General features: G+C 43.1%; 1 protein-coding gene and 1 long non-coding RNA gene across 2 annotated transcripts in view; one reads left to right on the forward strand and one right to left on the reverse strand.

Moving 5' to 3' along the window:
- The window catches only part of LOC124271324 (nucleolar complex protein 2 homolog), a 248247-nt gene that overhangs the window by 97839 nt on the left and 136759 nt on the right, over window positions 1–13649 (forward strand). The gene's annotated exons all lie outside the window — the stretch shown is intronic.
- LOC124271409 lies at window positions 11078–12694 on the reverse strand. Its single transcript, XR_006897032.1, has 2 exons — window positions 12482–12694; window positions 11078–11519 (listed from the first exon to the last, which is right to left on the reverse strand). It is a non-coding gene; the product is annotated as an uncharacterized LOC124271409 (long non-coding RNA).

The raw sequence follows: 13649 nt of genomic DNA on the forward strand, positions 1-13649 counted from the left end.
GCGTAAAACCAAACTCACTCACTCACTCTTGTACCACGGCTGGGTGGTTGAAGGAGAAGTAAAAAAGTCTAAGCACTTTGATCGAACTCATGGGTACAGATGATGCCGATAATCCTGGAAACATATTGAGGGGAGACTGGTATTCGAACCCATCCGTTACCTTTATGTAACGTGGAACACCGTTTACTCGTCTCGAGATCTGGTAGATTATGTGTGTGTGCCAAGGAAGCATAAACGTGAAAAGCACAAATGGCTCAGAACTGAGTTATCCGAGATAAGTAATTTATCATTCAGCGCTTAAAGTACACTGTAGCTCTTTTATCAGACATTTGGGGCGGTGGGGTAGTCTAGTGGTTAAAGCGTTGGCCAAGAAAGCCCGAATCCCAAGTCTAGAATTTCATGTCCCCGTCGGATGTTGCTGGAATATTGCTAAAGCGGCGTAAAACCAAACTCAGTCAGTCAGTCATGGTTATTGACTAGAATGTGTCAATTAAATTCCCGACTTTCGATTCAGTTTATGTCCCGATGACTTGATATCATAATAAGATCTTAAACTCAGAAACGTCGTGTTCCTTACAAAATGTATGTTGACAGCCATAAATTTACCCCTTTCTGTGTATCATTTCTAAATGCGATTGGGGGCGGTGGGGTAGCCTAGTGGTTAAAGCGTTGGCTCGACACGCCGAAGACCCGGATTCGAATCCCCACATGGGTACAATGTGTGAAGCCCATTTCTGGTGTCCCCCGTCGTGATATTGCTGGAATATTGCTAAAAGCGGCGTAAACCCATACTCAGTCAGTCAGTATCAGACATTTATGTTTTATACGAAAATGGTTTAAGCCGATTTCATTTAGTGAAACAGAAAGCCTCGTGAAGGTGGTTTTGTGGGACTGCAGTGAGGGAACACTACTGGCACAGAACACTCATTCGTGTAATCTTGTGTAACTAGTGCCCCCAATCATTTTTACTCCTACGCCCCTTCTCCGGCTCCTCCCCCCTTCACTGGCTGTTGTACAGGAGATATACGATCTGGTCACACCTGGGAGTTGTACAACATTATGAGCACTCTGTCTGCCATTATAGGGCGAGGAACACTCACGGTTGCTTTATGTCTTCTGTCGAGAACCCACGTGTCGACAGAGACGGTCAGAAGTGACTTCGTAGGTACAGCATGTGTGTAAACATGGACTACGTTCGATAACGTGGCGTAGGAATCTCAGATGTATACCAGAAAGTAGTTCAGTCTTTTACGAAAGTAGCTCAGTAGTTTTTATAATATTTCGAGGTAGTAACGTTTGTCTGAATGTGTCCACAGTTCCGGAAATTTAGGTTTGAGGTATTGTTTAATAACACCTCATGGTTATTGACTAGAATGTGTCAATTAAATTCCCGACTTTCGATTCAGTTTATGTCCCGATGACTTGATATCATAATAAGATCTTAAACTCAGAAACGTCGTGTTCCTTACAAAATGTATGTTGACATCCATAAATTTCCCCTTTCTGTGTATCATTTCTAAATGCGATTGGGGGCGATGGGGTAGCCTAGTGGTTAAAGCGTTGGCTCGACACGCCGAAGACCCGGATTCGAATCCCCACATGGGTACAATATGTGAAGCCCATTTCTGGTGTCCCCGCCGTGATGTTGCTGGAATATTGCTAAAAGCGGCGTAAAACCAAACTCAGGCAGTCAGTCAGTCTAAATGCGATTGAAAGATATTTTTAGCCTGTTTTTTTTTCAAGGCGGGAATATGAGTTTGGCGTGTATGGATTTGTAACTGTCCCGCATTCGAATAGATATAAATAACTCCGGAGTATATTCCAAGATCTCTGACGTCAAGACGTGTTGATGGGGGTTATAAATAGCTGAGGCTTTTAAATTTTTAAACCATCCTAGATATGGTTGGAAGCCATGAGGGTGAGATGCATCCAAAATAATTCTTCCCAGTTTTTCTTAAAGTGTCTCGACTGTAAACAGTTCCAAAACAACTTCAGTAAAAGAGAGACTGGTAATGTCACCATGGTCTGCAGTCATTGTTGATGCAGATTCCTTGTGTAGAGATTAACATCTCGCGGGAATCTCTTGATCTCAGGTGCCAGCCGTGAAGATCCGGGTTAGAATTGATCTTCAGTAACCCATGCTTGTCGTAAGACGCGACTAACAGGATCGGGTGGTCAGGCTCGTTGACTTGGTTGACACATGCCATTGTATATCAATTGCGTAGATCGTTGTTCATCTTGTTGATTACTGGATCAACTGGTCCAGACTCGATTAGTGTGTGAGTTTGGATTTACGCTGCCTTAAGCAATATTCCAGCAATATCACGGCGGGGGACACCAGCATTGGACTTCACACATTGTACCCATGTGGGGAATCGAACCTGGATCTTCGGCGTCACGAGGGAACGCTTTAACCACTAGGCTAACCCACAGTCCGATGCGTTAAAGAATCACACGTGTATCCGTTAAAACCATTTACGCTCACTCACTCACTCACACGCTGGATTTTGTTCGAAAAAGACATTGGTTATATACTCTACAAAGTGCTTTGATCATTTCAGGTGTTAATAATGTAAGCCTAACAATTTAAAAAGAGCGGCTTTATAACATACTCACTCACTCCTACTGACCGATTATTGTTCTGCTGCGTATCTGCGTACCCTTACATGTGGTAGGTTAATTTGATTCTATTGTGAATCCTGTACAAGAATCATCCTTTTGAATGTCAAAGTCATGCAAAGAGGGCTGGGAAGTCAGGGTTTTCTGTTTACGCAGTCGCTGTGTTCAACAGATCAAATTACTCCATAACATAGTTGTCAAGATACAATCTACTTCGGAAGTAATAAGGGCTTTGTGTTCCCAAGTATTATTAGCTACAGCTTGTATTTACTGTAGAGACCGATCCCAAATAACCTTCGATTTCATAATCGTTAAAAGCCAGACCAACTTGCGCAGGTACCTATGTACTTGAATTACGCATCATTGTCGTATGTGATTGGCTGGGAAATGACGTTACGTAATCAATGACTGGCGTTTTTCACTGACGAAATGACGTTGCGTAATAAGCTTTGGTCAGTGTGTGACGTCATAGACGCGAGGTCGTGTGTTTATGGGGTTTACGTGACGGGTCACGTGTGGTGGCGGTAATAGCAATACTACGTTGTTGCTTTTCGTACGACCTTGAGTATGAGTCATGGCCACGAATAGACTGCTGGTCAAGTCGGGGACGCGACCTGGCCGAGAGCCCAATTAGCAGGAAGGCTTGTAATCAGCTGTATGTCCAGTAAAGCAGTGACAGTGGCCGTGTTACACTTACCAACAACACACCGTGTGTGGAAGGTAATAGGGAGGAAGAAGATCTGGCACAGACGTAGCAGTGATGTTGTTGTTGTTGTCATGGTTTGTAAACAATACAGAAAATGTTGTTTCTAACAGGAATATCTCAGAAAAGAGTGGTAGTGAAGTCCGATGCTTTAAAATCCACGCCACATGTACGGGGTGTCATTCTTGATTTTGACGGTTTTCAAGAATCACTGTAGACCATTAATTTTGACAATCATCTTGCATCACACAGTTGTTAGTGTTTGTTTCTAGCCGTTTTTTTTTTTTTTTGGGTTTTTTTTGTTTTTTTTTAAATGAAAATCGTATACATGCAAATTTCACGTCATACACTTATCATCTTTCAAGAGCGATTACTGTACAAACAACTATGGTCATAAGGAAGTGCAAGTGGTGATGCTCCCTCAAAACATTCATTATTATCATGTCAACATTGATTGACTCCGTTATATCTCCGAAACGTTTTCAACCGTAAATTAAAAATGAAGTTCCCCTACCTTTTTAAGAGTATATAAATACATAATCAAATAAAACAAAAACAAGGAACAAAAACAAAAGCAAACTCAGAAAAAATGAAGCGACCTTTGAACTTTCGTTGACTGGACTGATAATTCGCCTCTAATAATATGTAAATTTAGTGGAAACAAGCAGCTCTAAAGGATACCAAGCGAGATTCAGAGGCTGTTGAAACATCATTTGTGGATATATAGCGGAAGGGAAAATAATAATGAAGGGAAGGGAATATAATTCAGGGACTGTGACAGACACGAGTTGACCCGTATCCCTTAGGCGTTGTACTATTGGTGAACCAGGTTAGAGTACTGTCGGTTGGGTTGAGCTTAAATAGTGCTGCAGGCGACGCTTAACCTCTCTCTCAGTCGCTCGTTGAACTAAATCTAGAAGTACGTGTCTCCCGTCCAGGAGAGCAGTTAGTGTACTCGTTTATTCATCATGATCCTTTATTCAGTTATGGGATATATCACCCAGTAATTTCTCACCTCATTCTATGACCACCCTTGTAAACCGGGGATTTGAAGGTTGCTTTAATAATCCTGGCTTCGTTCATAGAATGATCCTTATTAAGCCGCTTGCATACGCAAACACGCATATATATTTATTAAAATATATATATTAATCTACTCAGCCTGACAGGTACTCTTAAAGCTTGGGGAATTGTGAACATTGAATTATTACACATTTAAAACCATTACAACCAACGGGGAACTGAACCCGGTCCGCAGTTGACAGTCCAGAACTTTAACCACTGGGCAATTGGTGCTAGCAATTGGTACAACGTAAAGCAACCTTCTGTGTTTGCAGCGTGGACTGATATTAAGGGGGGTTTCCTCTGACCATGCCCTGCGTGTATTTCAGCGCACAACATTGCCAGCAGTGCTCACCACTTCTCGTAAGAGGCAACTGAACCACATTATTTTCCCTACTGCCTTGCCCTCCCTGCAATTCTAAAGCCCTAGAAGCAAGTCTAGATTTCCCCAGGCTCGGCATCCCATCTCACTGGAGCTACTTTTCAAATTAAATGGGTTTATTTGTTGCTATCAAAATTATATACATTCGGAGACTAAGCGTTAGTCTATCCTCCCCCAATACCTCTTTCTCTCTCCTACTTGCCTCCCTAACACATAGGTGCATGCGTGCATGTTCAAGCTGACAACCAGTAATGGGTTCGCTGACATCAATCTGGTTCATTAAATTTTCATTAACACAAAGATTTGGTTAATCGTACGGAAAAGACAATCGCTGATGCAGCATGGTGTTAATGGATTTGGGATGTCTCTGATTTCAGAATCAAAGTCTTCAACGGAAATCGGATACATGGAGCTTTGTAGCGTCCATCCGAGTTCGAATTATTCAAATTCTGGAACATATTCCCCATCAAAGGCCAAAACTCCCCCTAAATACCCTAGAAACATATACGACTCTACTCTCTGGATGGTTTCAAAGATAAAAGGTCAATCCTCTCGAGGTATGCTCCTCCAATGCACATCGTCTCCTCATTAGCATAATGGCGGGAATATGATCCCAACATGCCGTCTGCTCTTCTCCATGTCAAGCGCCACGCGCAGGTTACGAGCAGATGTTTTACTATGTTTCGCTACGTAGTAGGAATTTGGCGGGAAGCTGAAGCCGCGGTATCGATTACCCCCATGCTTTTCCGCCAACGCGAGCGAGCTGGGGGTCTTCGCAAGGAGGATCGGGATGGAGCGAAGGAGACAGGGCGTTTGTAGATACTCATAAACAGAACTTATTGTTGATACAGCTTAGGGTACAAGATGGCGGCCGCATGCCCTAGTGGCCTTCTTCTGACCTGGTGGGATCCCGGGGCAGACGTGTGAACTAAGGCACGAGCTTTTGCCTCGTTCTGCTTGAGTTGGTTAGTGAAACAACTTGTTACCATCAATCTCAATTTAGAGGTTGTTCACCTGTAATGTTGTTGCCCATTATTGCGGCCGTCTGTCTGGCAGACACTGAAGTAATGTAATTGTGAGTATGACAAGACGTTATGAGAGTGCCCACCCTCTCCCACCAGAGACCATACAGGAATAATGTCTCTGCTCCCACTAACCCCAGACCCCCCTCCCTACCACCCCAAAACTCGCCCCCGATTCCGAAAACCATGTAATTTCTTTCACACTGCGTCACATTTCTCTCCTTGTATCCTGCATACTTCTGACCACATACCCCAAACGCTCAGAAGGTGTGTGATTTGAGGTTAAAGTACAAAAATATATTACATGATGGAAATATGTAGAATTAATATAGGAACATCTTGCAAAAACTAATGGTTTATTTTCATAAACTGTTGAATCTGCGTACCAAATGTGATATATTACCACACTACTTAGTCCAGGGGGCGGTGTGGTAGCCCAGTGGATTGCTCGTCAGTAGTGCTGGAATGACTGTTGCTAAAAGCGGCGTAAAACTAAACTCACTCACTCCCTCACTCCCGAATACTCGCTTCATGAAACCCGAACCCCTGTCTGTATTGGGCTGGTACCTCATATAATTTGTCTACGCAGGGTACACACGTGTTCCTTCCTTTCACATGTGTTTTGTTCCGGAATTCTCACCTGTACACAAGCAAAGGTAATGCTAGGGCGCATCCTGCCCTTAAACAGGTGGCAAGCAGAACATCCCTTATTGTCCTGAGTGGTGATCACCGTTCTGTTATGATGTTTTTGTTTGTTTGTTATTGAACGCCACTCTTAGCAATGTTCCAGCTATGTGACGGCAGTCTGTAAATAATCGAGACAAGACCAAACATCTTGGTGATTGACATCTTGACCATCGATGCACGTAGTGTGGATATGATGACATGCTATGCTATTACTATCACATCAGTGAGCCTGAACACCCGATCCCGTTAATTGCCTCTGAAGAGAAGACCACTTCTAACCCACAAAGCTATCGTAGCGCTACGACTGTCGTAAGTCTATGCTACTGGGCCTAGATTTTCGAAGCTCTCTTAGCGCTAAGATAGTCGTAAGTGCCATACATTAACAGTAACTTACGACTATCTTAGCGCTACGAGAGCTTCGAAAATCTAGGCCCAGTATATGAGGTACGATTGCTACGAGAAAAGTTACGAGATCTTGGGCTTACGAGAGCTTTGTGAAACGGGGCCCTGATCGTCATTAGGGTACAAGCATGTGTTGCTAAACACCACTTCTAACCCAGATCTTCATTGGGGTGCAAGTATATTGGTAGCTGAAGACCACGTTTAACCCGGATCTTCACTGGGGTGCAAGCGTAGGTTGATAAACACCACTTCTAACCCGGATCTTCATGGGGGTGCAAGCACAGCCCCCTGATGATCACTTCTAAACCGTATTTTGATAGGGGTGCAAGCACAGCTCCCTGAGGATCACTTCTAACCCAGATCTTCACTGGGGTGCAAGCGTAGGTTGATAAACACCACTTCTAACCCGGATCTTCATGGGGATGGAAGCACAGCTCCCTGAAGACCACTTCTACCCCGGATCTTCATTGGGGTGCAAGCGTAGGTTGATAAACACCATTTCTAACCCGGATCTTCATGGGGTGGAAGCACAGCTCCCTGAAGACCACATCTAACCCGGATCTTCATGGGGGTGCAAGCACAGCTCCCCGAAGACCGATTCCAACCCGCAACAAGGAACCATTCTCCACCATAGCCTCGTTTCGGAATTGGAACAATGCTGTGTTTATGTTGTTAAGCAAACTGATAGCATGTATTGGTCTATTGACCTAAAGCAGTTTACCAATCCTGTTTATTGTCTGAATAGAGCGACATTAATAGAACTTTGTATATTTTGTCTCATATATTATGACATAGGTTATAGTGCTATAAAATACTCAAGTGTTAAGACTCTAAAAATGACGTTGCTGAATAATATAAAAACTACAATGGTCATTTACTGTTTCGTAACATCTACAAAACCTTTTCTGTAAACTGAAACGAAAGCTATATCTGCACAGGTCAACCTAACACATTCCTTCAGTCAAGATAATTTTAACCCGATAATCTTCAGTAGCTGCGCAAGGCAATAGCTGCTTTGAAGGACTCAACATGTTCTCTATTATCACGTGCCTGCTGTCGTTTCCAAGGTTTCTGTCCTGGAAGCAGCCTCGGCTGGAAGGTCGTACACCTACGCACATCGTCACAACACTGCCGAAGTATTAACTTGTTCTATATTAAGGAATCCTTTCACGTGAGTGTGGAAGAGAAATGTCGAGCTGGAAGCAGATCTTGTGACCGTTCTGAAATAGGTCCAGCAATTTGGCTGATGAAATCTTAAGGAAATGGCGGCTTAAGACTCTTCACCATACACTCATCCTACGAATTTTTTTTATCTTGGATTGGGTTTTTAATTTTTTTAAAGAACTACCGTCTCTTTGGGTGGGCGTGTCTGAAGAGCGGAAAGTTAGCGGTTCGATCCCCAGCTGCGTCCGACTGAAAGACGTTGAATTATGTTGCTTGTTGTTGCCCTGCCTTACGCACGGCATGAACGGGATAAAACAGATTTGTTGGACTTTTTGGTTGGTTTGTTGTTTAACGCCACACTAAGCAATATTCTTTCCATATGGCGGCGGTCTGTAAATAATCGACAATCCAATGATCAATAGCACGAGCATCGATCTACGCAATTGGGATGCATCACATGTGTCAACCAAGACAGCGAGCCTGACCACCCGATCCCGTTAATCGCCTCTTACGACAAGCATGGGTTACTGAAGATTAGTTCTCACCCACATCTCCCCGGGTCCTGCTGGAATTAGGATACCGTGTCAGCTGGGGTACAAATGTTAATCTGTGATAACAGTGCGCTATGGCTACAAACCGGCATTAGTTCTGGCTTCTACAAGCAGTTGCACACCCACACGCACACGCACACACATATATGCACGCCACTTTCACCTGACCTCTTTTCACCACGTTGACCACCTTACCTTGAACCTGAACAATAAACATTAAAAATGGATACAGTTTACCTCAGCATTTCCTTCTCCACTACTTGGCAAAACAGGTTGGTTCTTCGTATGTGTATGTGTCTATAAAGATTCTTCGATCTCAAAATCTGAAGCTTCTGAACACACCAAAGTATAATCTTACCAGATTAGTCTTTTAGCCACGCAGCTCCTCGACTATGGAACAAACTTCCTCTGGACATCAAACTGTCATCATCATTACCTGTATTCAAATCAAAACTCAAGACGCAACTATTTTCAGGCCATTATTCATATACTTTATTTCACCCTATATCATTCATGAACTTTAATTCATAGACATTTTCTCCTTTCTTTTCATACTATTATTTCACTACCTGTGTCTTTTCTCTCATTTTATGCGCTTCGAGCATGCTCCTTGCGGATGGATACTATACAATTATAGACTCTTGTAGAGGTCGATATTGTTTTTCTCAGGTCAATAAAAACCGATATCGACCTCTACAAGAGTCTATAATTGTTTTATTATATAATGAAAGAGAAACGGGTTTTAACATAAACTTTTAATGCAAACACTGTGCCATCTATCCGAGTGATCTGATTGGCTGAAAAGCGGGGGGAAGCCCCTTCGTACGGGATTCCTTGTCTATTTTTAGTAACCCAAGTCAATATCGTAATTTATCAGAAAACTCAAGTCAATATCGTGTTTTGTAGTCAATCATGTGACGGTCTTTTGACCAATCATGGTACAGGAAAAATACTACCTATATAATAAAGCGCTTTATAAATACTCATTAGTATCATTAAAATGTTCAACATACGGATAGATGTCGCGTGACATGCTAACACAGCTCGTAGTTGTGTGGGTAATAGTAGCACACGACACGGCAGACGACACCCGATTGGAAGCAGAATTAATCATCATCATATTGGCGTCAACCTATTCTCAGTAGAATGTTATTAACCGGCTAATATGACACGCCACAAGATCTTGATATAATGAAGGTGGATCATTAATTACTGGATCCGATCATAGGTTTCTGTTCCACATTGATTCCATGTTGTGTTGATGACAAAATATGCTTTGTCGGCCATCTTTGATCTGTGGATTCCATTAAATCCAATAGGTCTGTTTACCATTACTAAAGGACACGGAACGTCTGTAATTCAACACAACGTATTACCGTTTTTCCAAAGTGTCTGTCGACATGATATTTTCCCGTCATCCAATACGCCCAACAGCCTGAGGTTCGAAAGTCCTTGAACCATTTATTTTCCCTTCAGTCGTCTCGCCCCAAAATGAATCAACTGTAGATTTTTTCCTTAGGTTCTGAATCTCCTATCTCACTGGGGCTCATTTTCGATTTAAATGGAGCTGTTTGTTTCTATCAAAATTATATATACTGAGCGAAACAAATAAAGGAACACAGGAAAATTCAAGCGTTCCTTTAATATTTTCCGGTTTTCATCACCAGCTTTGGATAGCGCTGTGGGAGGAAATCTGAGAATAAATAAAGGAACATTGCCATGAAGTGGTGTTCCCTTATTTGTTTCCCTCAGTATATTTTAGGAACTAAGGGTTCAATCAACGGTCGCTGCTTCGTGTTTCCCAGCATGGTCGGTGAGAAATGCACCATTTGTTTTTGACTAGACCTGACTATTTCTCCAATACCCAGTAACGTTATTAAGATTGAAAGGTATGGTGTGTTATCGTTCCAACATCGTGGATAACTGATCAATTGCAGGGTGGTTTGTTACGTCTGGTCTGGAACCGGAAGGACATGTTTGGCACGCAATTCGCTGTGACTCGTCACGCCGAAGACCCGGATCTACTGGTTTGTGTTCACTAGCCTTGCTCCAAGGCTGTACCGAATGCTAATCCCATGGGTATATAGAATTTCCATCCTTTACAGAGTCAAGTCTAGATAAGCGTATTGTTAGAGGGGCAATGTGTGAAACTCATTTCTGGTGTCCCCCGCCGTGATATTGCTGGAATATTGCTAAAAACGGCGTAAAACCCAACTCACTCACTCTTTCACTGGTACACTGTCGTTAAAAGAACAATTTGACCAAACTACAACTGCGTCCTGTGAGAGTTTTGCTCGCCACGCCGAAGACCCAGGTTCGATTCCCAACATGGGTACAATGTTTGAAGCGCATTTCTTGTATCCCCCGCCGTGATCTTGCTGGAAAATTACTAAAAGCGGCGTAAAACCATACTCACTCACTCATGTGAGAGTAGTAGGAGTGGAAAAGACGCTCAGGCCATTAGTCAGAAAACAAACTACATACGACCTTGTGGTATGTTGTTTTATTTATTTCTGTTTCAAGAATGTAAACATATCTGTGGTTGCATGTATACTGTTTTCCAACACTGATATACACGATAAGAAGAATAACACACCCGTCCATTAATCCCCTACGTCATAATCGCGTGCGTGAAGGGCATGCGTAGTCTGTCACATGACACGTCGCCCTTGGGTGTTCCGCGAGACTGATCACAAGTCGTAGTGATTGGGAAGACAGTTGAAGCTACAGGTGATCGATAATACAGGTGCAATCCAGGTACGTTCTGAGGTCAGCAGAGTGTGGCACAGTTGGTGCACGTCCACACCTTTCCACTCGGCGGCATGTGGACGCTCGGCTATCGACCGCGTGTTACAGAAGCAGCTTTATAGCGTGGAAATAAACACGGATGATGGCGCCATAAATGTACATGGCCTTACAACACGGAACTGAAATAGATTTATATGTTTATTGAGTAATAGGATTGTATCAAAGCTTCCATGTTGACAAAAAGAATATAACTGTACATATTCCCACTGCTCCTTCTCCCCCTACTGCTGCAACTACTACTACTACTACTACTACTACTACTACTACTACTACTACTACTACTACTACAACTACTACTACCACAACTACAACTACTGCAACATTTACTACTACTATGCTGCCACCACAACTACTGCTGCTGATGTTGATACTACTACAACTACAACGCTTACTACTACTACTACGTCTATACCACATCTACTGCTTCAAATATTACTATTGCTATTTCATCTCATCCTTTGAAGAAACTACGGCGTTTTAATGAAAATCCTGTTTTGCCAAAAACCCAACCTGATTGATCAGGTAGTCGGGCTAGATGTCATTGTTGATTGTGTATCGTTGTATCCAGTTGCTAATGGTGACCATCTCTGGTGTGTCTTACATATGCCGTTATATCACAGGAATATTGCGAAATGTGGCGTTACAAACACAATCTACTTCACTTCTTCTACTCTTGAAGCATAAGGCATGATGGACTCCAAGAATATCTCGGAGAAGAATGTCTTATCCAATAAGATTACATCGTTGCTCATGATTGCTCATGTTATCAACCATTACATCAGCTGGACTATTAACTGACCGTGTAGATATAGCTGGACATCACATTCTAGCTATTGAATATCTGCTCTTATACCCCTTCCTGTCTAACCCATGGTGGCTTTGAACAGACACATGTCGTGTATTGGTTCTCTTCTAGATGAAAGGGGGCGATGGGGTAGCCTAGTGGTTAAAGCGTTCGCTAGTCACGCCAAAGACCCGGGTTCGATTCCCCACATGGGTACAATGAGTGAAGCCCATTTCTGGTGTCCCCCGCTGTGATATAGCTGGAATATTGCTAAACGCGGCGTAAAACCATATTCACTCACTCTTCTGGCTGCAAGTGTCGGTTTAACCAATTTTGAGTTTTCAGCAATGGCCAGACAGTGTAGATTCCGGGATAGCATGTTTTCGTGGAAGATTCTAACGACAGCGGGGCATTTGTGATGACGGTGATGCAATCCCAGCACAGAAGCCCTGAACAGATCGATACTCCTGCATGCCATGAATTATTAAGCGACGGACTGCATAACGTGCAACGTTCGAACTCGCGAGCGTGCACCTGCATTAGGTTCACCGACTAGCACTAGGTGGCGCTTCTCCAGGTCCTAGAAGTGCATGGGACTTTTCCATTATCACGGACCAGGTCAGCTTGCTTGGGAATTTTCCGCGCTTCTGATAGCGAGTATTCCTAGAGTCTAGACAAAAATTGATTTTCTTATAAAACATTCGGGACAGTAAATGTGTAGCGTGTGTGGAATTCTTGGAAGTATTGGCGTTCGAAATACTGGCAGTGATACCCTTAGTTCATAATAGATCTCTGGTTCATGTAATAAAGTTTGCATATTTAGTGGTTGAAAGCGAAAGTTGTCATACTGAAGACCCGTTACTCCATTCCGTTCCGTACCCGTGCAAATGCGGGTTAGTACCCTTGCAGTATGCGTATTGGCCACTGACCCGCTAGCCCGTGGCTAGTAAAAATCCAGTCGTTCTAGTAAATCTCCAGTCACTGGCCCGACTGGCTAATGAATTTTCATTGGGACATTTAGTAAATATATCATTCTTCCGACTTGTTAAGTCAAAATACACTTTTAAATCATACAAGATTATAGCCTGATAAAAATGTTCCTATTAGCAGCTTAATGATGAAACCGGTGTCTACATTCAAATTTCGAACTAGTGAATTATTTTGTGGGCTAGTAACTTTCAGGCATAGATAGCCCGACTGGCTAGCAAAAATCGGAAACTATTTCGCACACTGAGTACCCCTGTACTCAAACACCCGCCCTCCACACCCCACAAACTCCACACCGCCCTCCATCGGGACCTCCTGCATCCTGTGCGGTACGAAACGGCAGTCATTGAGTGAACCTGTTCAAATTCATCTCGTCAGGCTCAGACGATTCTAGTGTGCACATGCCATCCCGCAGCCTGAAGAGCCACCATCAGTATTATGTCGTCTGCCCGGGTGCTTGACTTCTACAGCAGGTGCT

This window comes from Haliotis rubra, unplaced genomic scaffold, assembly GCF_003918875.1.
Source record: "Haliotis rubra isolate DU_JTF1 unplaced genomic scaffold, ASM391887v1 Scf16, whole genome shotgun sequence".
Taxonomy (NCBI): Eukaryota; Metazoa; Mollusca; class Gastropoda; order Lepetellida; family Haliotidae; genus Haliotis; species Haliotis rubra.